At 43.1% G+C, this 25,656-nt stretch overlaps 1 protein-coding gene across 3 annotated transcripts in view; it reads left to right on the forward strand.

The window, feature by feature from the left end:
• The first annotated feature begins 2,145 nt into the window (after window positions 1–2,145).
• Window positions 2,146–25,656, forward strand: part of SNAP25 (synaptosome associated protein 25) — a 77,537-nt gene continuing 54,026 nt past the window's right edge. For 2 of the 3 annotated variants that reach the window (XM_055307356.1, XM_055307350.1), the window contains exon 1: window positions 2,146–2,277. The gene's annotated coding sequence lies outside the window, so the exon portion shown is untranslated. Of the gene's footprint in view, window positions 2,278–2,441; window positions 2,461–25,656 lie in introns of those variants that run through there. The other variant, XM_055307361.1, reaches the window with a different exon arrangement.

Raw genomic sequence — 25,656 nt, forward strand, 5'->3', positions numbered from 1 at the left:
AATTTTGTAGTGACTCTGTATTTGCCACCACTTCTCTCAGCCCACCCCAGCTTGCTTTATAATGAAAGTGAGAACCATTGCCAGGAGTTTTATTGGCAATTAAGGATCTAAGGACCATAGAGATCTTTTTCTTCTTTATTGTATAAGAATCTTAAATGTTTAATGAAAAAAAAATGTTTAATGAATATTTAAGTAAACAAATTTCAGCAACATTCCTTGTTTTAGGAATCCTGCTTTAATAAAAATCCAAACACTATTTGTTAATTATTATTAAAAATATTAACATTTCAAAATATCCCTGGGTCAGGGAATCTTCAACAAACATTGCCTTCTACTTATTTCAATTAAAAGCATCCTTTATTAAATTCTTAAAGCTCTGCTGGCTCTAAACTTAGTCCCCTTTGCAACTCTGCTTTCCTCCTTTCCTTTTCCCGGGATTGTCTCCAATTTTAGCTTGCAGTTAAAAACTTGAGCCTGGGATCCCTGGGTGGCGCAGCGGTTTGGCGCCTGCCTTTAGCCCAGGGCGCGATCCTGGAGACCCGGGATCGAATCCCACGTCGGGCTCCCGGTGCATGGAGCCTGCCTGTGTCTCTGCCTCTCTCTCTCTCTCTCTCTCTCTCTCTCTCTCTCTGTGACTATCATAAAAAAAAAAAAAAAAAAAAAAAAAAAAAAAAAACTTGAGCCTGGCTCTCAGGCCAGAGCGCGTGTGTGCGCGTGTGTGTGTGTGTATGTTGGCAGGGTTGGGGATTGTGCCTTGTTTTTTCCGGACCCGAGACAAGGATTTTCCATCGCCTGAAAGAGGCCATCGAGTTTTAACATTGCGAGGCACGACTTCTAATCGCATCCTTCCCGGAAAAGTACAAACAGTTCCTCAGCCGAGGTCCCCCACCTCCCACGCGCTCTCCAGCTCGCCCTCCCCGCGGAGAGCCCCGCGACAGCCTCCCCAGCACCTGTGAATCATCCGGGAGGCTGCCGCCGCGCAACCATTTGCATAGCCCACCACCCGCCCGCCCTCGGTGCCTAATGCACAGCAAAGGAGGACAGTCAGGATTATTTCTTTACGGTTATTATTTTTAATCTCTCATAGGACCAGCACAGGTAGCCTTTCTCGCCCACGCCGTCTTAAGCATCAGAGCACTCCCCCCCCCCCTCGGCTGGCCTCGACTGGTACCCAGGTTTGCACACTGAGTGAACCACCAAAATTCTGGGGCGTCCCAGAGATCCTGGAATCCTCAGCCTTCCCCACTCCCCTTGGAAGTCTGGATGGTTCCATAAGGTCTGTGCGCGCTTCCGTGAACTATCCCTAAGAAACCCAACATAAAACCCCAGGTTCTGGTTGCATATTTAACCGAAAACAGCGTCATCTAGTTTGCCCTCAGCAAATAACTCTCAACTCCAAGCCTTGAACTCCAGGAAACCCACGCTGGTTAGGTGCACTACCCTCCCCTCCCCCTCCGCCCAATTCATTTTACATCTCTCAGAGATGATTGCTCTGACGTACTTTAAAATAACGTGTACGAGTCGGCCTCCCCAACTGACCACATTAATGCAAACTCTAAACGCTGGGTGCTGCTTTGATAAGACGAAGAAATCGCTCATAAAAATAGCAGCCCACGTAGCCTGGCCATATATGGAGCTGGTGAGGGCTGACAGGGATGCCCCTTCGGAGCCGCTTCTTTAGAAAAAGCCAATTGCAGCTGAAGTGCCCTCGACTACCTCCCCCACTTCTACTCTTCTGCCTTCCCCTCCCCTTCCATGACTCAACCAGACAACTCAGCAGGGGGAGGGGAAATTCTATATAATCGCATATATGTCGCAGATATAACACAAGGTAGACACACACGGAGAACATCAGAAAGCCAGTCGCGAGATAAATGCATTTGCCCGACATAAACGTGTTAAGATGGAGTCATAAGAATCGCCTCACTACTCAGGTGTTTGTAAAATAAGACTGAAATACGCAGGTCTGCAGTAGAGCGCACCGGGAGCTGAGTCGAGCGGTCCGCACTACTCGGCTCCTCCCCTCCCACCGCCCACCCCCATCCTCCCCCGCCCTCCCCGCGACACACTTCCTCCCCGCCCCTCCCGGAGAGGGCTATTAAAAGCTGCTGACGTCAAAGGGACGGCCATCTTTGATGAGGGCAGAGCTCACGTTGCATTGAAGACGAAACCTCGGAGAGGTCAGGCGCTGTCTCTCCTTCCCTCCCGGCTTGGCGGCTCCTCCGCACTTGCACCCTGCAAGGGGCCAGGCGAGCACCACCCTCTGCAGAAGCCAAGGTAAGGAGCCTCCACCTCAGGTCGTGGTTCTGCTTTTGGATGGCTGCAGACCCAGAGGGGACCACAGCCGAGGAGACCAAGAGAGCGTGGGCAAATACGAGTATTTGTGCACCGAGGGTGCGGTATTCCGTGTGTGCGCGTCGGGAGAGCTCCGGTCTGGGGGCTTTATAAAGTATTTTCGAGGTGAGCCGCTTGGGGAAGGGAGGAATGGGGACACTGCAGATGGAGCGACGGGGAGGAAGCGCAAGGATACACGCCGAATAATAACTTACTCTTTCGAAACAGTGGTGGGACTCTCTTCCATTTTGCGATGCAGTTTTCAGAGATGTTGAGGCTGCTGGGTTGTTTTTTTTTTTTTTTCTTTCCTGTAGACCCAAACAAACAAACTCTGTCGTTCTGACCCTGTTATTTTGACTATTGTCGTTAAGGCGCTATTATCCAGGGAAGAATTAGGGAGAAGGCAGGTCGTGGGCGCCGGGGAGGCGAGAGAAGGGGGAGTTCCCGCCCCGGGCAAGCCGAGCTGCAGCGGCGGCCGCAGCCTCCGTGCCCCGCGGACTTGATTTGTGCCGCCGGCTCCACGTCGACTGCGGGCTGGCGGGAGGCGGGCGGGTCCTGCTGTGTGGGAGGGCTCTGCGGAGGGCTGGCGGGGGTGGGCTCGCCTCGGGGACTGCGGCGGCCCGCGGTCAGCACCCTGGACAGCGACGCCGGGGGCCCCCGCGGGCGCCCGCGACCTTTCAGCACCGCGGAGAGCGGCCCGGCAGCCTCGCCGCCTCTACCTGCCGCAGAGCTGCCCGGCCAGAGCTGCTGTTCGGGGCTGGAGGCCAAATTGCCTCTCTGAGACCTCGGTCTCACAGAGAGACTGCCTGGTAGAGAAGACCTAGTAGGTTAACGATTTTAAAAAAGAAAAAAATAAATCCTGCCGTAGGACTGCTTTGCAGGCAATTACCTGCTCCCGTCCTCAGCTCCCGCATAGCTTAAAAAAGAAATAAGTCTACTTACAGACTTCTCACGTTGCCCTCGTCCCTTTTTTTTTTTAAGTAGAAAGTAAACACATTTTTAAGGAAAATCTGCTTCATCCTCCAGTCAGATATCAAGGGTTTTGTTTGGTTTTGTTTTTAACACAGAGTTTATTTGTCTGCAGACCTTGGGTGGGCATGAATGAGGTATATATGAAGATACCAAAATGATCTGTTTACAGGAGTAATATATTTCTGTATATATTTCTATTTGATGTGTATATATATATATGTGTGTGTATATATATATATATATATATATATATATATATATAGTTAAACTAAGCAGAATCAACTTTAAGAATGAAGCCCTCTTCTTCTTCCTTCTCTCCCATCCTTGTAATTAGGCATGTACATAAGCACACACTCACAAAAATACATCTCAGAAATATTACAGGTCCTACAAGGTATAGATTTAGCCTCTTTTGCCATGGTTTCAGAGGGAGTGGAAGTGTTTCCTAAGAACATTGGTTATCTCAGGCCGATAGTTTCTGATCTGGACATTATTAAGACTGGTTTTCCTCAAAATCCAACTATGTCCTTCAGGGTAATGCAGGTGTTAGACTGAAACTGGACTCTGACCTAAAGATCTACTGCAATTTCTATTACGGCACTGCGGGATTTTGCTGAGACAGTGATAAGTACTTTAATCATTTTCTACTCTGAGCCTTGGGGCCTCTGAGTGAACAAAAATTACCAAGGAATATTTCCTGTTGTTTGATATAACTAAAATTGTCATAAAATACCAGGCGCAAAACTGTTCTATTTGAATAGTTGTTAAATAAGAGTAACAGCGTCATATGTAGGAATCTATGCAACGCATTAAAAGAAACACTGTCATGATCTTTTGAAAAGCCTCACATTAAGATCTTGGATTGTTTTTGTTAGTCATAACTCCAATGATTTCTATACTAGAGCTGCTAAAATGGTCCTGTCCATATAGAGGAGGTACTTTCATTCCTAGCTATTTATTTCCTAATGTTTTTCAATTTTATGGATAACCTATGTGTTTCCATATAAGTACATATGTATCTGTTACTGTATATGGGTGTAATATTAATATTCAGGGCTATGTAGCTCCATGGAAGAATTTTATAACCTTGCAATCCGCAAACGAAATAAACAACTGTGTTTTAGTGATAGGAGGAGGGGAGAAAAGATGGGTAGGAGTCTTTAAAAATGCTTTGACTTCATGCTGCATGTCCAGACAGCTCTGCGTAGTTGCGTCAAAAAAAAAAAAAAAAAAATCCTAACGGTGCCAGAATTACGTGCTTGGACATTAGTAATTACTGCTGGGTTTGTTTGCTAGTGGAAGACTGGGGGAAATGAGGGTTAGGGGGGTGGAGGTAGAAGACCGCAGTGAAGCTGGCAAAGGGTAAAGATCTGGAAAGAAGTGGCAATGTGCACAATTATGGAGCTAATTCTAGAACACCTTACTGAGAAATTAAAGAAAAACATAATTGAAGCATGAATTTAACATTCATGTTATTGAATGTTAAATTTTTCGGGAAAAAAATGAAGAGATTTTCTATTTTAAATTTTAAACATCCAGGGCAATACGGCAAGAAGAGGCAGGAGCAGATGGACATAAGGATGTGCCAGGAAACATTCATGTAGATCCTCTGATGGTACCTGCTTGTTTGTGCATTGGCATTTTCTGCATTATCACTTCGGCATTCAGAATACGAAACCATTTATAATCTTAACCTCTCCCTGGTAAAATCCCCCAAGAATTTACAATTTTATTCCTACTTTGTTAAACATGCACAACCACACATGCACAGACACAATAAACTGCTTCTTAATTAGCTTGCCTAAAGACATTCCTAAACTCTAGGTGTTAACCCCAGAGTGATGGTTATCAGCCAGCAGACATATTTCTGCCAGTAGCACCTCTTCCCATAGCAGGCAGCCTTCAGCAGAACATGTAGGTTTTGATGATTAGTAGAATGAGAGATAACTTGAGAAAGAGGTTGAGAGGGGAGACATGAAGGATAAAAATAGATAAATCTGCTTTTTATATGATGTACTATGAATAAACTATTTTTCTCATATTATGCAAATGCTTTTCAATTCTATAAAGGTAAGAAAATTGGTGTTGTCAGCTTCAGCGTAGATACATTTCTGCAGTGTCATCCCTTGTCAGCAAGGACCAACCTGATAGGAAGATATTGACCAATCAGTGAGCACCAGAAACATAAATGAACCCCACAGAGGATATAAAGTCTCATGCTTATATGGTCTTTGACCTCAGTAAGTTTAGCCGGAAGTAATCTTAGTAAAAACAATAAACAACAAAAATTAACAAATAATACCAGAATGAAATGCAATGAAACAGTGGAAGAAAAATCATTAAGGGAATACATGATAATTTGCCCAATGAATGTTACCAGAAATAAGGAGGGTAGATTCTAAGGAGGACAATATTGCATTGGACTAGAATGATTTGAGCAGGGAGGCAGGAGTTCAACTGGCTTTTGGAGGTTGAAGTGGGAGAGATCTGCTGAGTAGTTATAATATAGGCAGAATTACAAGTAAGGCAAGCCCAAGTTATGGACAGCAAATATCCATCCATTTGGGTAGTGGGAGCTTATGCTGGGGAATATGCTGGAACAGAGACCTGAAGCCTTCTATGAAAGGCCTTGAATACCAATTTGATGATTTAGTGCTTTATTTTCTAAAGTTGACTTCAGAGCAGAAGCTGATATAATAAAGTAACCGGGTCCTTTTTAACATCTGAGAACTAAAAAAAAAAAAAAAAAAAAATCTGAGAACTGCTATTCTCAGATTGGATTACATTTGCCTTCTTCCAGAAATAAAGGGAAGTTAATTGGTATAAAGGATGATTAATTAGAAGAAAAAAAAATTAATCCTCATTTAGGCATCTTTTAGAATCTCTTCTCAGGATACACATGGACTTATGAGTCCTACCAGGAAGTTAATTGTAAGTTTCAAATTTTTGGTATTGACTAGAACAAATTATTCAAGACGAGCACCTACCAGAAAGATTAAAAAGCAGGTCAAGAATCCAGAAATGAGAGGTACCCAGGAGGTACACTTGAATGATAAACATGTGGAACACTCTCTTGCCTCTGAGTATTCTGCATTGTCAAATACACTGGCTGGATGGATGAAAATAGATGCCAGTTTTTCTGTGCAAGTTTCAGGCAGCATGACACATACAATCAACCCCAAGTAGCTAAAACTGAAAAAAAAAATATAGTAAAATTTTGGAAAACTGAGGTGAAGTGGACGGAATATCATATTTTTTTTTCCTTCCATCCTAGCTGACTTTGCTGAGTACCCTCACTCCAGGGCTAGCTCGAGGTCTGAATTATACCTATTTCATTTTTAATCTTGTGGTTACTACTCTCACAGCAGAGCTTCAAAATTCCAAATGCTGTCAGCCCTGCTGAACTGAAATAGTCAGTGGCTTCATGTGGAGGAATAAATGGCAATTGCAGACATAGATCTTGTTGCTATTTCAGTTCTCACTAGGAAGTGTCAAGGGACTATCCTCATCTGTTCTTCACCAAAACACTGGCAGGTGAGACATCCTTAGGATAATATGTTGATTTCCAAGATGATTCCCTGGAGGAAATTTGGAAATAGTGACGTTTCAGAGTAGGTTATTAAACTGAATTCAGGGGGCCTTCCAAGTATCAAGAGGGAGAGAAGAGATAGATACCACATAGCATTGAGGAAGCAGGACATGGTAAGTGAAGGAAGAGTTTTAAAAAACAATTAGTTGTAAAAGAAGAAAGAGATTTCAGAGAAATTTCCAGAGAACACAAGCTGCAGTGTCAGAATTACTATCATTGCTATAACGATAATAGCTACTCATTTCTACATAATTTTCTTCACAAGGATTTCGAAGCACTTCACGCAAAAGTACAACCAGTTTCTGATTTCTAAATGGATGATGCAAACCATAGTGATAGGATGGGTTCACATATGATATTAGATAACATTTAGTAAGTCATAGATCTGATTTAGAAGAACAGAGATATCCAAAGCAGAAATTAATCAGAATAGGCCTCTGGCGGAGAAGAGTGAGCCTCTAATTCTAAAAGTTTTTACCTGTACTAATTCACTGAATCTTCATAAGAACCCTGTAATCAGGGTACTATTATCATTTCCATTCTACAGATGAGTAAATTGAGGGAAAGAAAGACTAAGAAACTTGCCTAAGATCACAGAACAGAACCAGGATTTAAATGCAAGTACTGAGTCCAGAGACTAAGCTATTAACTATTATGTGACCTCTTGCATCTTCTACATTTTTCATATTGGTCAATCAGGCACAGAGAATGTACATGGTTTCTTTTCCAATATGTTTTCTTCCTCAGTTGGGCTTCAGGGCATGATGGTAATCAGGAGCCAGGAGATCTGGTTCTAGCCCAAAAGAATCTACTTGTAATTTCTTGTTTGGGAATCATACTATCTTTAAACGAGTCACTCAACCACTGTTGAACTCAGTTTGTTCATCTGTAGAATGACAGAACTGGGCTAATATTTTCCAATATCTCTACCATTGAGAAGTTAATGAAATCAGTGCTGAAAACTCTGGATAATAGGTTTGGGTCCAGTGATCTGTTGATCTCAGGCTGAGAATTGTCTTAATATTGTTTCAGTACCTGATCTGACTCCCTCCCCCATTAAAAGATTAATTTATATTCACAGCCTCCCTCCTCCTCAGTCTCTTTCTCCCTCTTCTCTATTTTTCTTTCCTGCCTCCCAATAATTTCTTTGACATCATCTTTCTGAAGTCTTTACACTCAGACTTAAGAAATCCTGGCTTTTTCCTAAAAGTCCTGATCTGAGCCGTTAGTGTTTTGGGTATCTTTGATCCTTCCCAATCAGATTTATTGCTGTCTGGCACAGACTATATCCTACAACCTGCCTAAACATTTTTATAAGTCTTTTACCTCCTAATTAACTGGTTGTTGTTGTTGTTTTAAATCCTTTTCTAGACCTCTTTTCATGATCTCCCATGTTGGACTTAAAGAAATTTATTAGATACTATTTTTTTTTCATTTCTCTACTTTCTTCCTCTGCCACTTAGAAAAAGAAAACACTTTCATAGAGTCTGTGAGCTCTTAAGTACTTAAAACACAACACTTCATATGACCTGAATCACATGGTATTAGTAGCTAGCTCAGAAACTAATCAAGTTTGATGATGGGTTAGGTGCGGGGAGGTAAAATAACATTTCAAAAAAGCTTTAAGGTCAAGGGATGAGGAGACGGGGAAGCCTTAAAGCTTATGAGATTTATAGTTCAGAGGCTAATAGCTGGCAGTACAATGTCTATTAATTAGACTCATAGTCACATGTGAATTAAAATCCCATGTTCCGGAAAAGCCATGTTCTCCTTGTTGCTAACAGTCCTGTTCCTACTGCAGTATTTGGGCATCTTTTCAGCAGAGTAAAGTGTGGTATACTGCAAGAGGAGATCTTAACTGATTTTCTTACTGCTGACTCATAGAGGTTAGCCTCAGTAGTGATTAACTGATGATAAGAACAAATCTGTATCCCTTAAAAGAGAGGAGACAATCCTTTTTAAGGGTTTGTATTTCCTTTTAAATGCTTAACAATCATTCTAGAGAAATTCAAAGTGAATGACAATGTCAGCACCAGATTGATGCTGCATGACAGCTGCACTAGATTTAGGGATTGATTTCTGTGGTCGTGGAAAAATATACATGATCCTCTTAGCTAGTAAAGGAAGCCAAATTCTGTTTCATGTGAAGGGGGAACTAAAGCAACTCACTAATCTTTTCTTCTGCTTTTGGATTTTTGTTGTTGTTGTTGACCTGAATTTGGTTCCTATTCCCCAGAGATGGCTAATTCTTTCATATCTTAAATTGAGACTGCACTTTCTGCTGATTCACCTCACCCATCCTCTAAAATGGTTCATTGTATACTTGAAGAGCAAGGTTATATTCCTCACTAGAATGGTCATCTAGTCTCATCACTTCCCCATCACTTCCTATATCCAAATACCACCACTCACAGATTTTGAATTTGGGAGATGACTTTTCATGCCCACAGGTTGAGTGAGTGGCTTCTATTCTTTGCTGACAACAGCACTTCAGAAAATGAAAGCCTTCAGAGATGTCCCCCTGAGCCCTGCACTCTGGCCTCACTCCTACTTCAGAGAAATCTCTGGGTGTAGCTCTGAGAATTCTGCAAGTTAGACGGAATTCCTTTTTTATGGAGAATCTCAGACCATGCTGTGGATTTCCTTTCTTCATATTCATCTTTTGTACAGTTTCAAAAAATAATGACTGACAAATTGCAAAGCAGCATTTTGAATTTCTCTGCAGTTAGTCCAAGATCGGTCTGACAGCTATAAGTAACCCACACTGCAACTTCTCCATTGACAGAGAGTAGAGGGAAAGAAATGCCTGTGAGTCTACTAGGAAGACTATGCATATTCCTGTCGAGTGGATTTTTTATTTTAGTGGAAAAGCCTATTGTAACTTCACTGTAATGCTAGAAATCAAGATAGCATTCCTGATTTAGGCCAGATAAATTGCTGAACATATCCACTTTTTTTTTTTTTTTTCAAATTCCAAGATGACTGTCCTGTGTTCCTCAAACATAAATCAGCTGTCATTATGGGACTTTTCATTAATTAATTCAACAAATGTTTATTGAGCATCTTTCATGTGACAGGAAAACACTGTACTGATTACTGAAGACAGAGCAGTAAATAAAGCATGCATGTTTCTGCCCTCAGTGCATTTTTCTGGGCGCCCCGTTTTGAGGTATTTTCATTTTAGAAGACGTGTTTCACATAGGATTCCTTTTTGAATCTAATATATTAACCCAACTTAGAAAAGAACTTGGCTATCTATTCAAAATGTGCAATTGATTGAAGGTTTCTACTAAGTGGTCAGTATTCACAGCAAGATTGCTACATCATAAACAGAATATGTATTAAAAACCAGCCTATGTGGGGCTCCCTGCATGGACCCTGCTTCTCCCTCTGCCTATGTCTCTGCCTCTGTCTCTCTGTGTCTCTCATGAATAAATAAATAAAATCTTAAAAAAATAACTTTAAAAAAAAGGGACTCCTGGGTGGCTCAGTGGTTAAGCGTCTGCCTTGGGCTCAGAGGTGATCCTGGAGTTCTGAGATCAAGTCCCACCACCAGCTCCCTGCAGGGAGTCTACTTCTCCCTGCCTATGTCTCTGCCTCTCTCTCTCTCTCTCTCTCTCTTTCTGTGTCTCTCATGAATAAATAAATAAAATCTAAAAAAAAAAAACAAAAAACAAAAACAACTGTTTAAGAACCAGCCTTAGTTGTCAAGGAATTCAGTAAATATTTAAGATATGCCTTTATGTAAATTTGTCTCTATTAACATGGATATCACTAAAATTTCCTTTAAGTATCTGTCTGTATTCCTGTATCCCAGTCTATTGAGATCTCTCCCTATATATATCATTCCCACCACTCATGGAGAAAAGAGGTCAAGCTTTAAGGAATGTGGTACTTCCTAGGCCAGAAAACCTAGCCCCAAATATAAAGTTCATGCAAGAGTAGGATGACTGAAAGAAAGAGCAGCATCTTTTTGATGACAGTACTCCCCAAATCAAGCTACTTCCCTCCTCTGAGAACTTCCTGTCATTAAACGAGTTTCAAATATTTAGGATCAAGTAAAAATATGTGTTAGTTCCCCAATTCTTGCTTTTAGAAATTTACCTCTTCATACCAATCTCCCTTGTATGATTTATCACATTGCTTTGTAATTACATATTTATGCATTTTTCTCAACAGACTATAAAAGTTTTTGAGAGAAAGGGCCATATGTTAACCATCTTTGAATCCTTGGTAACAGTGCCTGTCACACACCAGGTAGACAGAAAATGAATGAATGAATTGGAATACCAACTACCCCTTTGCGGAAAAAGGAATTCTACTGCTGTAAGTAATGCCTACTTTTATTGACCAAATGTTATGATCAGAACAATTCAGGAATGCAGATTCACCCTAAACATTGGAATGGAGTTTGTCCCAAGGAAGCACTTATGTTCACCCAACTAGTTGCCCAACTTTGGCAGATAATTTATTTTTCTCATCTGCTGTTTTATCACAAATGAATCAGGGGTTAAAAATGTTCACCCAACTAGTTGCCCAACTTTGGCAGATAATTTATTTTTCTCATCTGCTCTTTTATCACAAATGAATCAGGGGTTAAAAAGCTAAGGAAGACTCAGGTGATTCTCAAGAAAGTGTTGCCAAAAGCAGCTTTATATTCAGAGATGAAAAGCCGTTGCCTTTGAGTGATTTAAGTCAGTTTCACATACAGAGCCAGCTTTTTAACATACATAAAATACATGGTTAAAATTCTTTACTTTTCACTAAGATGAAAATGATATTTTTGATGCTCCTGTCTACACATATCGTAGTTAACAGGGATATAGGTTGGTGGCTTCAGCTAACTCTCATTTTCAATGTCACATATTTGCTGCTTCTCTGTTAGAATGGCAGCATGGTGTACTTGATGTTGAGTTTGCTTCCCAGAGATTTTCCTCAAACATGTCAGCTTCTAACTTTTCCTTTCAAACATCCAGTGTTCTCTTGCCTAGGAAAGAAAAATAAACGAGGCATGATGTGGTAAATCAGTCCCACTTGTCTTTTTAAAAAAAAGCTGTTACCAACTAAGTACTGAATTTTGCATTTCTCTTGACCTAGCCGTTGTCATGAAACAAGTCTAAAACCACTGTTCAGTTATCCTGCACCCTACTCTCTTCAGCTGAGAACAAAGATCCCACTGGACGACCATAAGAAAAAAGTAACTAACTTATTGAATGACTGTGGTATGGTGCACTAAATCCTTGACATACATTGCCTCATTGAATCTCTATAACAACTTAAAAGAGTTTAAAGTTCTTGTCTCTGACTGCAAGGTCTATGAGTTTTCCCATCAGTTACATACAATTCATTGAGATCTTCTAACAGAAAGTGTGCTCCTGACCTGTAGAACATTCAGTAAAATCTAAAGAACTCAGTGTTCTGGACTGAGTCCTCTGGACTAAAAAGTCAGGTGAGATATCGTGGTATGAGGAACCAGGAGAAAGTCAGCATCTAGACAAGCTCATTGAGCACTGGATTGAGAGAAATGGCTGCATACGTAGCCCATTTCTGCCACTGCAATTATATGACCCTGACCAAGTTACATAACCTGAACTGAGCCTCAGTTTTCAGGTCTATAAAAAGCAAGCAATAGCTGCCTTGCATATGTCACGTGGTTATCATGAGACTTAAGGGAGCTAATGCTTGTGAAGTGCTATTCCCTTCACCACTCTGGGAACAAGAAAGAAACTGTTGTTATTATGTACTATTAGCCATCATTTGCAATGCCAGATTTCCAGTGTTCTTTATTGCAGGTTATGTTAAGGCCATATACTTCTTTTCCGCTTTATAATGTTGAATTTGCTTACAGAAATAGGTCTTGGTATCACAGTATTTTTTAGCTTGAGCAGCATGCATGATAAAATGGGAAAATGTGTCAACATTCTTTGGTTTTTCTATTTGGGGGAGGATTTTAAAAATGCCTTTGCATAGCATCTCTGCTTGCAGAATGGCCTTGTGAGTCTCAGGATAGCATTTGGAAACCCAAGAGGCTTAGTTACGGTTTAACTAAACACTGGTCCCCTCTTGCTTGGTGCCTGGGGACTTAAGGCCCTTAAGGAGTTAAAAAGAGATGGTATGCAAAATTTTCTGCTATTCTTTAGCTTAAGAAAAAGAAATTTGCTGTAAGCTACTTAGTGAATCCTTACTGAAGCTACATCTGTTGGCTTCATTATGTATTCAGCTTTGTGTTAGGTTTTTTGTCGGCAAGGGTTGGACTCCTTATTAAATACTGTGTGTGTGCATGTGTGTTTTGTGTGTGCTCACAATATGAAGGCAGAGAGGTGCAAACAACAGATGTTTTCTTGCAGCCAGCCTTGGGTACAAGATTCCTGCATGTCTCACCTCATTGTGAAAACCTTTAGCTTTATTCATAAACCAATAATTATGAAACCTGCATGGGTGAGTTACAAGAACTGCAAAATGTATGCTCCTAAGTCTCATTCACAGAATGACTTTTTTTCAATGTTGGAACAGGATCTCAAAGCAACCCTGACCGTGGCGATAACCTCAGATTCTGCTTTTGGGAGAAATCTTGTGAATCTAAGGCTAGAGGATTAGAGAGCTCTTTGGGAAAAATTCTGAAATCCACATTGTCTTTTGAGCATCTACTGTGTACTAGTTATTATATTATGGTTTCCTGTAGTTAGTAGTCTTTTTTTTTAGATTTTATTTATTTATTTTAGAGAAAGAGAGCGTACAAGAGTTGGGGGGGTGGCAGGAGGGAGAGGGAGAGAGAGAAAATCTCAAACAGGCTCCTCACTGAGCACAGAGCCCAGGTGGGGCTCCCTCCTGGACCCTGAGAGCATGACCTGAGCTGAAATCAAGAGTCTGCTGGCTAACCAACTGAGCCGCCCAGGCACCCCCTACTGTAGCTAGTATTATACTTAATTTGTGCAGCAACCATGTGGTGGGTGTTATTTTCTACACTTAGAGATGTTACTGTCTGACCAAGGTCCTGTCAAGGTGCTAAGTGCTGCTCCTCCCTTCTCCATGAACCAGTGGATACATAAACAGGGGTTAGTGATGAAAATATCAAGCTTTTTGCTTGAGCCTGGTTGGAAAAAAATGGACCAGCAGTCAGAATTAGACTAGTTATGTTCCAAATCTACATATTGGGACCCACCAAAGAGAAAGGGCCGCAGAGATAAGTGTAATCAGACTGAATAGCTAGAAAACTAAGGTTCTATCTTTCTCTTCCACCCAAACCTCTCGAAGCACAGAATGTTTCTCAGGAGGTTTGCAGCTTGGAGGAGCAGAAAATACAACCTTGCTGTAAGCAGGTAAATCTGAGGAAAAAAATCAAGTTGGAGGAGACGGGGTTACATTTTCCTAAGCTGGGACAAATAAAGAAAGGATTGGAGAGGATGATAGAAGCTATCTTCACAGTACTGGTCTTCCCAAAGAGTGGAGGTTCCCATTTTAAGGGACAAGGTAGGAATTGATGAGTCTTTGATCATCAGAAAATGGTTCTTCCTTCTTCCACATAGATAATAGAAGAGAAAACTTGAGTTTGACTTTAAGATCTTAAATGCAATACTACGGACCCTCCACAATCAGTGACCCATTACTTCAGGTCATTGATTCTTAGACTAGGGTCTTTGGACCAGCGGCATCCACAATCACCTGAGAGTTTGTTAGAAACGCAGTTCTCAGACCCCACCCCACACCTACAGAATCTGAAACTCCAGTGGAGTGGGGGCGGGGGGACAGAGTCTGTGTTTTCATTACCTCCAAGTGCTTCTGAGGCATGCTCAAGTTTAAGAACCAATGTCCTAGAGATCTTAGTAACTCCTTTAAGTGTTCACGTTCATCCTAAAGTGGGTCTGCTGAGGATGAGGTGTTTCTACTGTTCTCTGCCTCACAAAAGCTGTGACTAGGGACTCAGAAGAGGTGCTATCATTCATGAGAATGAATTCAAAGGATAAAGAAGGTGAGTATTCACAGCATGAGGACAGGTGTCTTGGGTGGGGGACAGAGGTCTCCTTTGTTATATTTTTCTTCCCCTGCAACAATGGCTCAATCTCTGGCTCCTAGAATCTTCCCCCCCTAAATCTTACCAAAATGTAAAATCTCACCAAATGACAGGACAGCCCCTTCCTTCTTTCTGCTGTGCCAGCCTGCAGCCTCTGAAAGACATCAGAGAGGAAAATGTACCCACTGTGCAAAGGATAAAGCAGTTCCCATTGCTCCTCTTTGGGCCCTTCTATAAACTGTCATGGGTACAAGGAGGAGACCTGGCCCCTTTCCACACATCCATGCAATTTCTGGTTTTCTGCTCTGGATCACAGCACCAATTGCCCTTGGGGAAAGAAAGGATACTGATGGCTCACATCACCCTTCTTTTCTGCCCCCCTCTCATGTAGAATCACACATTTGGGTTGCTGGGGCAGACCTTACAAATTACCTTTTTAAAAGATGTTAAATGACTAGGCCCAGCAACAAATTACTTACCAAAGTCACAGGGTGAACGTTGCAGCCAGGACTCTTAACTCACAGTTCACTGCTGCTTTTACTGCCCTGGACTGCCTTGCCCCTTCTGCCTCCACCTCTTTCACATTTTCTTTCCAGCACAGGTCCATACTTCAGTCTGGAAATCTCTCAGTCTGCTGTTACCCTCAGAGGTCTTTGGCCTCAGATGGTGACCGAGCATCTGTAAAAGCAAGGTTGAAACATTCCTATGATTCGGAGCTGCCAAGCAGAGCTTCTTGAAAAGGTTGGCTATGTTGCTTGTGTTTATTTGGTTTTGCACATGACAAAAGTTCAAATATAAGTGGGTTAGGCAAAAATGGAGATTAATTGTCTTACTCAAAGACTGTGAGTAAATGTTGAACAGTCAAACCATGGGAAGAGCAGAGAGGTGTTCAAACACTAACAAGGCTCTCTCTTTGCCTTCTGTCCCTGCTTCTTTCTGTACATTAACTTCACTTTCTCTTGTGAAAAAGCCAGTTCCTCCTTCCATATACCCGCAACATGGGCACCCAATTTATACTTTTTACACATCCACTATGGAAAAGGCACTGCCATTTGTTGTCTGTACCCCATGTTAAAAAAATCTCAGGGAGGGGCGTCTGGGTGGCTTAGTTGGTTAAGTGTCTGCCCTTTGGCTTAGGTCATGATCCTAGGGTCCTGGGATCGAGCCCCATAACAGGCTCCCTGCTCAGTGGGGAGCCTCCCTCTCTCTCTGTCTCTCATGAATAAAATAAATAACATCTTAAAAAAAAAATCTCAGGGAAAGCCTCTGATTGGTCCAGCTTAGGACCAACACCAATCAGTTATGAATGTGGAGTGTTAGGGAAGAGTATGACTTATGTGCTGGAACAACATGATATTCAACTGGGGGTGGAACCAGTTTCTTGGCAGACATAACAAGCCACATTATGTGTCCTATATACACAGGCATGATTATTATCAGGTCATTTACCAAATATTTGTATTAATTCACCCTGTAAGTATTTAAAGACACTTGTTTCTTTTTTCCAAATTGTTTCCCCACTATGTCCTAATTTTTAAATCTTTATGGCAGCTCTGGAAAGGAAGATGTAAAAGGGGGGAAAAAGTCATTTTTCAGAAATAAAAACTGGAGCCTATGAATTCGCCCTGAAAAAGGCAGTCAGATTAGTCAAAGGCAGAGCCAGCTCAAGGATGAAGGTTGGCCAGATGTCCAGTTCTGCTCCTAATTAATGGATGGCAAACTAATGGCCCCTAGGCTTAATACCATTCACCAACTTACTTTATTTGGCCAGTGCTGGATTTGCAGATATCTTAAATATGATCGTCTTAAGGCAGGGTATGTCTCCTCCAATTCGCCATAGAGCCTAACACTACATGTCTTTATGTACCTGGTTCAATCCACACAGTTCTATTATCTTCCCAGCCCCTATAGACATTCGAGTTTGCTTCTGCTGCCTACCAAAGTTAACAGCATTCTTGGTGGTTCTATGATCTGCCAAAATCAAATACAAGTTTCTTGGGTTATTTTGCCACAATTTTTCCCTAGAGATGCCTTCATAAGTTATGTCAATATTTTGAGAGACAATATTGGGCAAATAAGTTGCACTAAATAGACCAAGCAATTTTTACTTTTTAAAAAATCTGAATAGAATTAGCTTTTTGTTTTTCCCGCTGACCCTGCTGGCAGTCTGGTGACACCTATGGATCCCTTTGCAAAGTGATATATTTTTTTAATGTATAAAATTGAATACATAAGATTTCATAGGAAACAAATTATATTGAGATATGTTTATCAAAGTATTTTTAAATTTGTGATGTAGTAATATATTATCTTTTAAAAAGTACAGCATTAAATAGCAGTATTTGGTGGAGAGTCTAATAATGACCATAATTTCAAGTAGTAATAAGAGTATACATTTTGAGATACCTGTAACAACTGTGAAGTGATATGGAAGTCATCTGCGATTTCTACTGGTGCTGCATCAGGGGTCGGGATCCCCTCCAGCACTACCAGTGTAGAGGTGGGAGTAAGCCAAAGGAGAGGAAGGAAGGGTAGATCTGCATGTCATGTGGGCATAAGCGATACTTGGGGTTCCCTGAAGCAGTTATTTTTTGTTGTGTAACAAATTACTCCAAAACTTAAAACAGCAATTTCTTATTTCTCATGGGCCTGTGGTTAACTGGATAGGATGGTTCTTCAGTCAGCTGGTAGATTGGCTGGGGTCTTGTTGGTCTGTAATGTCCTCACTTCCACAAATGGTGGTTGTTAACTGGCTGTGGGCCAGGGTGATGAGTGACTAGACCAACTATCTCTCATTAACCAAAAACAGCAAGAAAGGATGAGCACCAGCATGGGAGCACTTTTAAAGTCTGTTTAGGCCCAATATGCTATTGTCCCTTTGGCCAAAGTAAGTCTCATGGCTAAGCACAGAGTCAGTATGGGAGGGGGCCACCCAAAATTATGATACTGAAAGGAGAAGTATTACAACCATTTTTGCAAAACTATCTACTACAGCCCCCACCAAACTTGGGAGCATTAATCAGAGAAAGCCCTTCTATCTGCCAAAGGCTGGGCCCAGGCCTCCATCCTGGGGCTACGGAGCTCCCACTAAATTCCACAAACCAGGGAATTTAGGCATGGGTTATTATTACCCTGCCAAATTTAGAGCCTCTGGGCTTAAGTTTTAGATATCCTTGGGTCAAGATGGTGCCTGGAACATCTCTCTGCGTCTCTCCAAGTTAACAGCCACAGACCCAGATGTCCAGTAAATTCAGGGGGTACACAAAAGGAAAATTTTCTCCTCTGAACATTAAGGCTGAGTAAGCCTTTCAGGATTCAAACTGGAAAAAACAAAAACAAAAACATCACCTTCTTATGGTTTTGTGATGACGTTTCTTTATCTGAAATTTTGCCTGGGCTTGCCTTGGTGTGGGCAGTTGTATTTGAACTTTTTTTTTCTTCCCCTGTTTAAGCAAACTCTTCTTTCTCCTCTAATTGCAAGAGCTCCCCATCATAGTAGAAACGATTCTCAGCCAGTCCTCTGCCCAATGAGCACTTTGGAAATGGGAACCCAAGGGAGGAGGCAGTGGAAAAAACCCTGAAGGCTTTTCAACGGTGCTGCTGCGTCATGGAAAACCAGCGACGTACCTGCGCTGGTGCCTCCCAGCAGGTCCCAGGAGAGCCTTCGTCTTAGTTATTCCGTGGATGAGCAGGGGTTGTCTGACTCACCCAGCTGTCTAGTCCGGCACTTCAAAAAGCATTCTGAGTCCTGCTGTACATTTTCTCAGCTCACTTCAGATATCAGATGGCAGACTCCTGAGGATCAGACCTTGAGCAGAGAAACTGTTCACTCTTTCAGATCCTGTAACAGCTTCTTTACTGAGCTCGCCACTACCACCCCCCCAACACACACACAGACATACACACACACACACACACACACACACACACACGTGTGCACAAATTTAAATAAAGGCTTCTAAATTCTTTTTTTTTTTTTTTTAAAGATTTTATTTATTTATGACAGACAGAGAGGGAGAGAGAGGCAGAGACACAGGCAGAGGGAGAAGCAGGCTCCATGCAGGGAGCCCGACATGGGACTTGATCCGGGGTCTCCAGGATCCGGCCCGGGGTGAAGGCTGTGCTAAACCACTGAGCCACCGGGGCTGCCCCAAGGCTTCTAAATTCTTTAGTCAGCATGCTCTCTTAGGCTGGGTCCTCCCACAGAAACAGACCCTGAGGACATGAGTACACACATTTTATTTGAGAAGTGACCCTAGGAAACACTAGTAGGTGAGCCAGGGAAGCATGAGAATGAGAAGGAAGCCAGTGAAAGGGGGTATTTGTGAGCAGGCTACCACCTGCTGGGGCTCAGTCCTGAATTGCTTCATTTAAAAGACAAGGAATCTGAAGTATAGGCAAAGCAACTCCCATCCTTCAGAGGCATCCTTGCTTCCAGCCCTGTGGGAGGCCAAGCTACTCCGGAGACTGGAGAAATCCCAAAGGCGCTGAGTCATAGCTTGAGTAGCCCTCAGAATCTACAGGGAAGGTGGGTGCCAAGGAGATACAGGTGGAGCATTACGAATGGCTGCTACTCTTGTGCAAACTGTCATCTCCAAATACCCCAAGCACATACCCACCTCCAGCTTTGGTCCATTTGGTTTAGTCAACATGTTTATTCAACACATATTCATTAGGCCCCTACTGGGTACCATTTATTCAACACCCATGTTCTGTTCTGCGTACATAATTGCATTTGCTTCCCGTGACAACCTGCAAGGAGGTATTATTAGTTTCATTTTACAGATGAGAAAAGTGAGGTGCAATGAGGTTAATAAATTACTGTAAGTCCCCCAACCTGAAAATGGCAGAGCTGAGATTCCTATCCAGGTCCACTTTTGAGTGTCAACTCCATCCACTGTAACCACCACCCAGTTAGGTCAGGACACTATCCTGCTCATTTGAGAGAAGGCTCACCCATGCCCAGCCCCTGTGCCACCATTTTCCAGAATCTTTCCCCTCTCCCTTCTTTTTCTGTCTGTTCTTTTATCTCTTGTTTTCAAGCTGCCTCCAGGGAATTACCTCCTGACCCTTTGGTGTTCCAAACCCTCTCTCAGGGCAGTGGGCTGCCCCTCTCACCCTCCAGGCCCCCTGACCTTGTGCACTGTGACATCTCTCTCCAACCTCATTACATCTTGTACTTTCCAGGTCCTTAAATAGCCTCCAGCTCACACCCAACCATGATCTGTGCTCCTCCAGCCCACATCTGTCGGGCACTTTGGCAGATCCTGCCGTTTCTGGTATCCTGCTGAAGGAGTCAGAGAACTGTCTCTTTGTGACATCTTGTGACTTTGGGACTGATTTCACCTGTGGGCCCCAAGCAAACGGGCACCAAATGTTTTGTTTTTGAGCATCAGACCAAAATGCAAGTCCCAATTTACTGTTGTTAATATTTTAAAAATAAAATGGCATGAGGTGAGGACCAGGAGAGGGAATAATTAATTCCAGCCTGCCAGCAGGGGAGTGGGAGGAAGGAGGCAGCTCTTGCAGTCTCAGGGAGGACACCCCGCAGTAAACACAGAGCTTCGGCTTCCAGGTGGTGAAGAAATATAAAGGGGGGGCAAGTGGGATGCAAAACAATTCTGCAAGGCACCATTTTAGAGATAATGTGTCTGACTTCATGAAACACATACTGTCATTTTGAAAAACAGTATCATAGAGCATTAGTGCCAATACTACCTCTGGTGCTCTGGAGCCAGTACTGGTGAGCAGCCCATTTACTCCACTTCTCACAGAACAAAACCAGAAAAAAGTTGGAAATGCAAGAATTGTAAGAACGGGGCTGACATCTGTGATGGAAAATGGCTTCTTGTAGATCAGTGAGTGCAAATTTTATACCATGGATCCAAATAGACCATTTTTATTCTTTATTTTTTATTTTGAGAGAGAGAGAGAGAGAGAGCATGAGCAGGTGTGGGGCAGGCAAAGGGAGAGGGAGAGAGAATCTCAAGCAGGCTCCATGTTCAGCACACAGCCTAATCTGGGACTCGATCTCACAACCCTGAGATCATGACCTGAGTCGAAATCGAGAGTTGGACATTTAACTGACTGAGCCATGCACTTGCCCCTAAATAGACCATTTTTAAATGATCATTTTAAAATCCAAAGTGTTTTAGCAGAGAAGGAAGAGTAGGGGCCTTTGGCATTCATACCTAGTTTTGAACCCCATCTTGGATCCCAACTCTCCAGGCACTTTGGAACCACACAGCATGCTGTGTCATCTCTGTGCCCACACGTGTGGGTTACATTGTAGAATCAGGGAAGGTTGAACTGGAAGAAATGTTGGGAAGCCTCCAACCGAAACTCCTCACTCAAGAAAAGATACTGTTTAGACTTTGTTAACAGTTGTTAACTAGAGCCCCCAGGCTACACCACAAAACCAACCAGCATTCCCTAAGTGGAGGATTGGAGGGAGACGAGAGGGGTCTGTAAAAGCCCTCTGATTTCAGGAGGAGGCACCAGGAATGCACAGAGGCCTTTCTGGAGCTCAGATGCATTTCTTATTTATTGCTGTGTAACAACATTACAGCAAGCCCAGAGGCTTAAACCAGCACACATTTATTATCTCACAGCTCCGTGGGTCTTGAGTGTGGGCACAGCATGGCGGCGGGCTCTCTGTTTAGGGTCTCACAACCTCCTGGAGCTGCATTCTCATCTGGAGCCTGAGGTCTACTTCCAAGCTCCTTCAGGTTGTTGGTGGAATTCAACTCCTTGCCTGATAGGACTAAGGGCTGGGTTTCCTGGCTGCCTGTGAGGCGGGAGCCCTTCTCAGTTCCTCACTGCTTGGCCCCCTGTAGGCCCAATCACAAAGATTGCAGTTGAGCTCCTCAAGGCCAGCAGCAGGATTTCCTCAGGAAGGTTCAGGTCCTTCTTGTAAGGGCTTTCACCTGGTCAGGCCAGGCCTAGGCCTGGATAATCTGCCTTTCGATGATCTCAAAGTCAGCTGATTGAGGGCTTTAATTACACATGCAGAATCCCTTTACCTTTTCCTTATGGCCTGACCTTATGGTGTGACATCTTGTCATATTCACAGAAGCCACCCACACTCAATGTGATAAGATTCCACACAGAGCCTGTGTGCCGGGAGAATTGTGACAGCCATTCTAGAATTGTGCCTCCCACACCAGGGAAAGCCCTGTTCTTCTCCCTTCAGCCAGCCGCATGCCCCTATTCTGAGAACACCTGGATGCACATCACACAGTCAGGGGCCTCCCAGATGACCATTTCTCAGCAGCCAGGCTTCATTTTGAACTGGGTAATTTTGATGTTTGCAGACCTGCCTGCTGGCCTGAGTTGGGGCCTGCGTGCATTTTCCTGACCTTGATTGCCTCAATCCACAATCATCGTTCCAGAAGAGGCAAGGCTCACAGAGCCCTGGAAGAGCAGGCAGGGGGCTCTAGAGGGTTTGACTTTCAGTGTTTGCTGTCAGCATCCTGGAGAGTGATGCCAATGGCTCCAATGACTCTGTGGGGCCAGCAATCACTGCACGCTTGTGGGGGGTGGGGGGGTCGCTGGCATGAGATGAGCTATGGAAACTCCTCTGGGAAGCAGCTGCTAGGGGTAATAGGAGCGTCTGCAGCCTTGCTGAGCTTTCACAGAGCCAAACAAGAGGTCTGGGGCTGCCCACCCCATGCATGGGAGGTCTGTGTGGCTGGGGGAATTCAGCATTCTGAACCCTGCCAAAGCTGGATTACTTTGAGCCAGAAAGAGCAGCAGAGGCCTTGGCCAGAACCACAGATTGGGACAGACCTCAAGGGGCAGGCTGGCAGAAGGGCTACAATCAAGATAGGGGCAGCTTCTTTGTTCAGTGATCTACGGGCAGCCTGGCAATGCTTCCTGAGCCCCAGAGGGCATCCAGTGGGTTGAACCCTGTGGATCTTCATCACTCAGAGTAGGAGCACACAGCATCCATCAGTTCTCCTTTATTCTTCCTGTCATCCACCACATATTTACTGAGCATCTATATGCCGACTGCTGCTCTAGGCACTGGGAAAACAAGTGAACATCAGGCAAGATTTTCCTCTCGTGGAAATAACACATTAGCAGGAGGAGATAAACTGAAAAACACAGAAACAGCAGTATCAGATGGGGCTGGAGGCTAAGCAAGAGGCTAAAATTGGGTGAGGGGGTAACAAGAGAGGCAGGGAAGGCCCCTCTGAAGAAATGGCAGTTAAGCTCCAGATGAGGAGAGACCCATCACAATGGAGAGGCTATTTCAGAAGGTTGGTGCAAATTCCTGAGGCAGGAGCAAGACTGGTGTGTTTGCACATCCAGGGAACTGGTGCACCTGCCAGTTAGGAGTAATAAGGATCAGGGCAGGGCACCTCCAGCAGCCATTATAGTAGCCACGACTTTCCTGGTGGAGGGGAGGGGATGACCAGGCTATGAATCACCCTGCTGCAAGAAAACATTAGACTCCAAATTTTCAAAATAAATTAAATGAGCTAACACGGGACCCCTGTTATAGGAGGAAGCTCTCATTGCCCACAGGTTCTCTTCAAAAAAATCTTTAACAGTCAGCTCTCACTATGCACTTAAAATGGGAATTAATTTACTGGTGTTCCATTTACCTAGCTTCTTAGGAATAAATTCAGTGCATGTTGGAGAGTGTCAAAAACCAAAATGCATACTGAATAAAACAAAGCAGAGAGATGTATTGCAGGGCTTTTGACCTGCAAGCCAGGAAACCCAAGGCTATGGGAACAGTGAGTTTCAAGTTCCCCACAGACTAAGGGATTTTTATGGGATAAATACAGAACTTATTCAGCTTTTTCAGCTGATTGGTTGCCTAGTGGTTACTGCCACAGAAATTGAAATCCTTTTCTGAGAGTAGATGTGGCCTGTTCACCAGGAATACATTCACCAGGAAGAACCACTGCACTATGATCACAGAGATGGAGCCAGTAGCTCAGGAGAAGGACCGGACTTAACACAAGTGCCCCTTGTGACTTTACTTAAAAACTGGCTTTACCACTCAACTGTGTAGCTCTTAAGAATGTAGACTAGTGGGGCACCTAGGTGACTGTCAATTAAGTGTCTGCCTTTGGCTCAGATCGTGATCCCAGAGCCCTGGGATCAAGTCACATGTTGGGCTCTCTGCTCAGCAGGGAGTCAGCTTCTCCCTCTATGCTCTCTCTCACTCTTGCTCTCTCTCACATAAATGAATAAAATTTTAAAAAAGAAAAAGAATGTAGACCAGTGGTTTCCAAAACTTGTCTGCACATCAGGATTGCCTAGGATCTTATAAAAATGTCAAAGTCCAGGCCATATCCTAAGCCAATCAAATCACAATTTCTGGGGGCAGTTTTAAATAATGTTTTTATTTTGAAATAATTTTAGATTTGCATAAAAGTTGTGAAGATAGTATACCTCTCCCCTGAAGAATGTATACTCCTCTTCCAATTTCCCCCACTGTTATGCCTTATATTATCATGGTACATTTGTCACAACGAGGAAATTGACATTATTAGTCCATTACTATTAATCAAACTCAAGATTTTATGTGGATTCCACTAGCCTTTCTACAAATGTTCTCTTCCTATTCTGGGGCCCAATCCAGGTACCACACTGTATTTAATTGTGTCTCCCCTGTCTCCTTTCTGTGATAGTCTCTTCATCTTTCTTTGTTTTTCACAACCCTGGTAGTCTTGAGGAGCATTGGCCAGATGCCAGATACCCACAGAACATCACCCAATCTGGGTTTATCTGTTCTTCTCATCATTAGACTGGGGTTCTAGGTTTTGGGAAAGAATATGGTAGAAGTGAAGTGTTCTACCCATCATCTCACACCAGGGCGTGTCCAAAGCCACATAACATCACTGGTGATGTTATACTTGCCTAGAGTAGCGTTTGCCAGGTGACTCCACTATAAAGTTACAGTTTTTCCCTTCCCTTACTCTAATCTTTGGAAACCTGTCACTGAGTCTAGCCCAATATCAAGGTGTGTGTGTGTGTGTGTGTGTGTGTGTGTGTGTGTGTGTGTGTGTGTAGGGAGGTGGTAATCAAGCCCTGCCTGCAAGCAAAAATCTGAAGGGCACATTTTCATGGCTACCATAATGTCCTGATCTCTTTGCCTTAGTTCCCAGTCACTACTGTGCAAACTTTCTCAAATGATCCAGGACTTGGTGTACTCCTCAGTCTCTTGGGAATAAACCAGCACTTCTGGCTGTGTTACCTTGAGCAGGTTATTAGACCCTACTGAGCCTCAGTTTTCTCACCTGACAAACAGGTATCAATAGAGTATCTATTTCTAAGAGTTATTGCAGAGATGAATTAGATAATGCATATAGTTTTGACTGCAGTGCTGGACATAGAGCAAGCATTCCATAAATGTTAACTATCAACCATAGTAATGATATTAGTAATGCTTTCCCTCCTCCAGCCTTGTGTATCAGATATCTAGTGCACCTCAGTGACATAAAACAGTAAGTTGGAACTTATGTTTGAGAGGGACATATTAAACACCTCATTCTAGAATGTTTACATCTTTTTATTTTTTTAAAGATTTTATTTATTTATTCATGAGAGACAGAGAGAGAGGCAGAGACACAGGCAGAGGTAGAAGTAGGCTCCATGCAGTGAGCCTGACGGGGGACTTGATCCCAGGACTTCAGGATCGCACCCTCGGCCAAAGGCAGGTTCTGAGCCACCCAGGGACTCCCTAGAATGTTTACCTCTTAAATGAACACTTATTTAGCACTTACTATATGCC

The sequence above is a fragment of the Nyctereutes procyonoides genome, unplaced genomic scaffold (genome assembly GCF_905146905.1).
Source record: "Nyctereutes procyonoides isolate TBG_1078 unplaced genomic scaffold, NYPRO_anot_genome, whole genome shotgun sequence".
In the NCBI taxonomy this organism is placed as follows: Eukaryota; Metazoa; Chordata; class Mammalia; order Carnivora; family Canidae; genus Nyctereutes; species Nyctereutes procyonoides.